Source organism: Tuber melanosporum, assembly GCF_000151645.1.
Source record: "Tuber melanosporum whole genome shotgun sequence assembly, scaffold_84, strain Mel28".
Lineage (NCBI taxonomy): Eukaryota > Fungi > Ascomycota > Pezizomycetes > Pezizales > Tuberaceae > Tuber > Tuber melanosporum.
The window spans coordinates 62,650-69,719 of NW_003299133.1; positions in this window are offsets into that span (position 1 = coordinate 62,650).

Consider the following 7,070-nt stretch of genomic DNA (forward strand, 5'->3'; position numbering starts at 1 on the left):
GTAACAATGGTGAAGGTATTGCCCATCAGAATGTCGTTGAAAGCAGCAAGAGCATCAATCACATCAAGGACTTCCTTGTCTGTTGTTCCATAGTTTATCTGTGAATTAGTGAACTTCCTGCTGTGTAATGCCACCGATCTTGCCGTTTCATGGGAGGCCCCTTGTCCAACGTATGCTCCAACTCCAACATCCGATGCATGAGTAATTAGCCATATCGGTTCTGGTTTACTATGGTCAATAGGTTGTATAACATTGGCATTTTTAATCAACTCCTTAATGTTGGTAAAGGCTTGGTCATGAGTGTGGGTCCTGACAAATTCTGCATTACTGGTAAGGTCTCTGAGCAGCGCTGCCACAGTGGCCTGGTGTGGTAGAAACTGGGAAATATAGTTGACTAGTCCTAGAAATCGCATGAGTTCTTTTTGATTCCGATGTGTTGTCCATTCCATTAAACAGGATATTTTTCCAGAGGCTGCATGTATTCCTTTATTATCTATAACTTGTCTTGGGATATGGAGTTTATCGGCAAACAGGATTGATTTGTTTCTGCTAGCGTAGAATTTAGCTTCCCTTAGTTTGGTACAAACCAAACCTATATAGTAGACATGTTCTATTTTGGTGTTCGAGAAGATGAGAATATAATCAGTGTAGATCCAGACAAAATGGTAGAGGTATTCGATCAGGAGGTTTTCCATAATTCGCATAAAGGTAGCGGGCGCATTCATATCACCTTGTAACATAACTCGGCTAATGAAACTTCTGAAGGGTATTTTGAAACTGTTGTAGCGTTCGCTTTCTGGATCTAACCTTGTCTGGAAATAGGCCTAACTTAAGTCAATCTTGCTTCGGAATCTAGCACGCCCAACCGCATTCAGGATTTGAGTTTTGTTTGGGATAGCAGAACTGTCCATAACTATGTTGTCATTCCGTAATTTGAGGTCAACTAGGGGGCGGATTCTTTTGCCATCTGCTTTGGGTTGAACAAACATAGGAGTAGCACTTGGGGCTTCTGCCCGGTAAATAACTCCTCTTCTTTGTTGTTGGTTGATCCTATCACAAAGTGGGCTTTTGTATGCGTCAGGGATAGAGTAGGTGGGTTGGTTCTTGAGATTAGAGGGGTCTCAGAGGTGAATGTGGTGGTTCACCTCCCTCATAGGTGGTAGTTCTTCGGGTATTTCATCAGGGAAAACATCAGAGTATTTATCCAAGCGTCATTGGGCAGTTGCTTCACACACTGCAACTCGGTACTCTCCACTTGTCGGCTTCCATGAGACTCTGACCTTCTGATTTGGGAAATCGATGGTTGATTCCCCATACCTGATTATAGCTTTGTGGCGGTTCAGAAATGCCATTCCTATGAGGGCATCGTATTTGGTTAGATTTCCAACCAGCATTTGCTGTGTGGGTAGGATGGCAGAACCGAGTCGAATAGTTGCGGTACAGGTTTTGTGGCTTCTGGATCGCGACCCTTTTACTGCCATATTTACTGGTATGGGTTGGTTAAGGTCTCGAGTTGGAAGTCCATGGACAGAGGCAAAGGCATTGCTGATCAATTCTCTCCCAATCGCTCCAGTGTCGTATAGGACTCGACCCTTCTTGCCATTGATCAGGATAGTACCTTCTAGGGTGGTGTGGGCTTTAAATGTAGCTGGAGGTCAGACACTGTTGCACTCCAAATCAATATATCCGATTTAGATTTCGGCATATTGGCTGGATTGGGCATCATCACTATCACTCTCAACATTGTTGGCCGATGCTTCTTGCTTAATTGCCTTGCCTTTCCCTTTCTTCGTAGGGCAGTTCCTTGCCATGTATCCTGTTTTTCCACATTTAAAACATTCTTCTTTCTGTCGTCTTGATTCTTGGGAGGATTTGGTTTTCTTCTTGAAAACTCATCGGGTATCATCTTCAGAGTTGCGGGAGGGTTTATGTCGTGGTTGGCTACTCCAGCTAGAGGATGTCTGTGTTTTATACGCCTTGGTTTCATTGAGGATGGCGTCTTTTCTTTCTGCTCTTGCAATTATTATTGCAATATCATCGCCTTCTTCTTCGCGTGGTTCTACATCTCGTCGGAGGGTAGGATGCATAGTATCATAGAATCGTCGCTTAAGGATGTATTTGGAAATGCATCCTTACTTCATTCGGTCCTGATACATCAATAGGTCCGTAGCTACATCTGTAATCCTCTTGATATGCATTCCATTAACTTGCGAGAGCTGGTTGAATTTGTTATATAGGAGGTCATTGGAAATAGAGGATTAGAATTGTCCTTTCAGCTAATCTCGGACTGTAGATCCTCTTAGTCTCACATTTCCGCCATAATCCTTATAGCATTGGTGGTATGAGTTGGTGGCCTTTCCTTCGCAGAATGATCCAATGTATAGTCCCGTTTTAGGGTCTTCCACATCTTTCCCTTGCAGGAGAAAATAGTGTGTAGGTTGAGTTGCCCATTGGTCAAGGGCTTTGTGTTTGAGGTCTTTTCCTTCTCCAGTAAACTTCGCTGGGAGATGGAGTTAAAACTTAGGTGGTTCAAATGCTGAGGGTACTTCTTCTTCTTCAGGCAGAGCCTGAGATTTTCTTCCTCTAGAGGGCCCTCCTCCTGTACTAGCCATGTCTGATTTGCTACTGGATTCGGAGTCGAGTGGAGGTTCAAAGAAAGACTTCTCTCCTGTAGTAGAAGGGAATTCTCCTGGAGGTTGTGTGTCTTCCATGTTTGCAGGATCGCCCGGCTCTTTAGCAGAGTGCTGGGGTTGTTTCTTTCTTGTAAAGTCTTGTCGTGGGATTTGCTTCCCACTCCTGGTTGTCAAAAGCTCTATCTTAGATTTGAGAAGAAGTCAAATGTGCCGTGATTCTGCCGCTTCTCTCGGCGGGCGTTCTGGTGGATATCGATAGGTTGATCTGGCCTGAATCCGGGGACAGGTTCTTAACCACTTACTGATGTTGAAAAAATGTAATGTGTTCGCAAGGTGCTAATCACGTTATCTGTAGTAGATACAATAGTTAGCAGGGGGCCCGCTCTTCCAGAGAGGAGGTAAGAGCTGAGAACTAAAGGAGGCTTGGAGGGTGTACTGAGGAACAAAGAAGTCACTGTTCAACCAAGTATATTGAAATACTGTCTGTCGAAGTCTGCCTTTTCTATCGTAGAAACAGGTGGTCTTTAAATATGCAAATTTGTTCATATCTATCATGAACGAAACTAATCGGAGGTATCAATCGATACACTTTAGTGAAACCTCTTAAGTATCAAAGCATTACTTAAAACAAAACATAAAACAAAACTAAGTATCTAACGATACTTAAAACAAACCCAGTATCAAAGCGATACTTAAAACAAAACATAAAACAAAACCAATAATCGAGTACCCGTACCAGTTACATTCTCCAAAACAAAACAAAGGTTTAAACAAACCAAACCTAATAATCATTAAAAGCGGAGTACGAGAAACTTAAGGCTTCAATTTCCGCCATCTCTTCTTCATCCTATGTATCACACCAGATACAAGAAGAAATTCTAAGAAAACATTTAGACTCAAAGAAATGTAAATCACGTTAGTCACGAATACCAGATTCATTCTGTACATCAACCCAAGTGTGATCGCAACAAGGACAGTAGTCTATCCAGAGGATTTTGTAGTAGTCTTCAAGTTGGATAACATCACAGTTTAACAACAGTCCAACAATCTGTTGTCACAGCCTCACATTAAGTTCCACATAGTTTGACATCTTTATGGTATTCGGATTGTAATTGGTGATCAGATAACGTTGTTGAGAGCCTACTCCATAGCTTGATTTTCCACATTGCTGCTTTCGAATTGTGATTTAAAGTATGGTGCCCACAACCCATCTCTTGCTTCAAGTTCCATCTGCCATCGCTCCATCTCAGGCATGGTTAGTGTCTAGCATATTGCAATGTAATTGATCGTTGGAGGGAGGGATTCATTTGGCATTTTGTCATTTCACCATTTGTTCACCATATCTATAGTGTGCTCTAGTCCTTCCAGTGGTTCCAAGCTAATTTCGCTCGTTGGATATCATTTCCATTTCACTAGGAACTGATCATTTCTATGCCAAAGACGGTGGTCTCTGATTTCTTCAACTTCTCATTCATCTTTCTTATCGATGATGATAGGTGCAGGTTGTGAGTGGATTCTTCCAGGGAATTTGGAGTCATCATTTGGGTAGAATCGTTTGAAAGCAGAGGCATGGAAGACTGCAGTATTGTGGCTGTACATGCGTCCATCCCTCGCGACAGTGTAGTTTTCTGTATGTTTGTTAAAGGATAAGACTTTGAAAGGTCCTCACCATCGGGGTTGTACATTCTTGCTGCATCCAACATTGGTAATGAACATGTTTCCACGTACCATGAGCATATCACCTGGCGGAATAGGGACATGTTTGCGTTGTCCCTTCTGAGCAGTAGTGGTGCTTCAGAATCGGGCATCCTTACCAGGTTGGAATGCATCATTCTAAATTGCTTGATGACGGTTTAGGTGGTCATCAGAGGTAGGGACTGAGGAGTTCTTAAATAGAATTGTAGGTAGGAGAGGGTATTGACGGCCGAAAATTGCCTTGTATGAAGACATTCCCAAGGTGTCTAAAAATCCGACATTGAGATATGTGGCCAGCTCAACAAGGGCTGGTTCCCAGTTGGTTTGTCATTCATTGATCATGTTCCTAATTCCGGTCTTGACTTCCCGGATTTTTCGTTCTGCTTGGCCATTAGTCTCATGATATCCAGGGGTAGCCATAATGTGGTTAATTCCATGGGAGGTCAAGGTTTGCTTCCAGAATCTGGCAGTGAAACAGGGATCAGCATCACTGACAATAGATAACGGGTACCCATGCAGAGTAAATAGGTATTGTTGGAGGTTATTCCAGATGTCTTTGGAGGAATTGGTAACCTTCATTGGTATGAGCCATGTATATTCAGAAAATCGATCCACAGCTACCAAGATGGTATCATATCGGGCGGACTTGTTAAATGGTCCTGTGAAATCGATGGCATATGATTCGAATATTTCACATTGTAGTTGGAGGGTCTGTGCTTTCCCTTCTGGTAGTTGTGTTCGCTCCTTATTTGCCCGGCAGAGTTCACATTGTTTGACCAATTCGGGGTAGTCTTTTTCCATTTCAGGCCAGTACACATATTCTGAGGCATATTGGAGGTTGCGGTCCGCACTATGGTGCCCTGTGTTGTGGATTTGGGTGATGACATATTCCTTAATAGTCATTCCATTGAACATATGACCTTTTGGGATGTATAGGCATTGTTCACCATAATGGGTGCTGGTATAGACCATTCCGTTGGATATGTTGTAGGAGGAGAGGTCTCCATGTCTGGAGCTATCTCTAGCTTTGAAGTAGATCAGGTCATGGCGATATCCTGCAATCATTTGGCTTCGGAAAGATGAGGTTAATTCTTCTGTAGTTGATCTAACATCCCATTCATCTTCAATCAGGGATTCTCTTGTCAGTTAAATAGCAGCTTCCTCTTCTTCAAAGGTTTCATAGAGCTGTCAGTGATGCTCAGGAATTGTGGGAGGCATGACAGAAAGCATGGTTGCATTGTTGTATACTCATAAGGGTCCACCATATAGTGATCGTGAGTCAGGTATGGGGAAGATGATAGCGGAGCTGACTGTGGAGTGTGTAAGTAGGATATTGCATCCACATAGGCTGCTGCTTATTCGAGTTCTTCGAGACCTTGCTATCATTTTGGGACAGGATTACAAGTAATGGGAGTTGGGTCGATCCGTCTTCATCGATTATCTGTTCTGCACCTTCTGCGGTGTTGAAGCTGGTGTTTTTCGAATCATCAGCAGACATATAGTATGGTCACTGGTATCTGTTTCCAAATTTAATTTCAGTCTGGTAAAAGGGGCAAGTATCAAGGTAACAGCAGGACCAGTGGAGCCTGCTTTGTTCAAGTTCATGAGGAGTTGTGCTGCGAAGGGTGCAATTGTCTTTCCACTAGGCATCAATGTCCTTTCCTCTTTCAGTTCCGGCAGCTCTGTACATAATGTAAGAGAAAGGATTGGAGGGAGCGGCAGAGTTGGCAGTAGCCATCGATGGTTCTTGTTCATAGGATGTGTTGTCAGGGCTGCCTTGGCTTTGTCTTGTGTGGTCATGAACAAGAGAGAGGTCTGTGAGTTCTTGGTTCTCATATAGGCGGTAGAGAGCATTAGCTAAATAGTTCGTTCTTCTAGGGGTATATATAATTTTTGCATCATATTTGCTGATCTCGCCTATCCATCTTTGTTCTTCTCCTTCCTGGTACCTTTTCTGTTTTAAGATTAGTGAGAGGTTGGTGGTCGGTAATAATAGTGAATGTATTGCCCATCAGAATGTGGTTGAAAGCGGCAAGAGCATCAATCACAGCAAGGGCTTTCTTATCCATCGTTCCATAGTTCATCTATCAATTAGTGAACTTCCTGCTGTGTAATGCCGCCAGTCTTGCTGTTTCATGAATGGGTCCTTGTCCAACCCGCGTGCCAACTCCAACATCTGATGCATCAGTAATGAACCATATCGAGTTCAGTTTACTTTAGTTGATAGGTCGTATAATATTAGCATTTTTAATCAATTTCTTAATATTGGTAAAGGCTTGGTCATGAGCGTGGGTCCAGACAAATTCTGCATTGCCGATAAGGTCTGTGAGCGGTGCTGTCCCAGTGGCGTGGGGTGGTAAGAACTGGGAGATATAGTTGACTAGTCCTAGGAATCGCATGAGTTCCTTTTGATTCCGGGGTGTTGTCCATTCCGTTAAACAGGATATTTTTCCAGGGGCTGCATGTATCCATTCGTCATCTATCATATGTCCTAGGATATCGAGCTTCTCGGCAAATAGCATTGCTTTATTTCTGCTAGCATAGAAGTAAGCTTCCCTTAGTTTAGTACAAACAAAACCTATATGGTAGGCATGCTCTGTTTTGGTGTCCGAGAAGATGAGGATATCATCAATGTAGACCCAGCGAAAATGGTGGAGGTATTCACTCAGGAGGCTTTCCATGATTCGTATAAAGGTGGCCGATTCAGCGTTGCGCGCTAATCATTGACCCCGGGATCTCTCA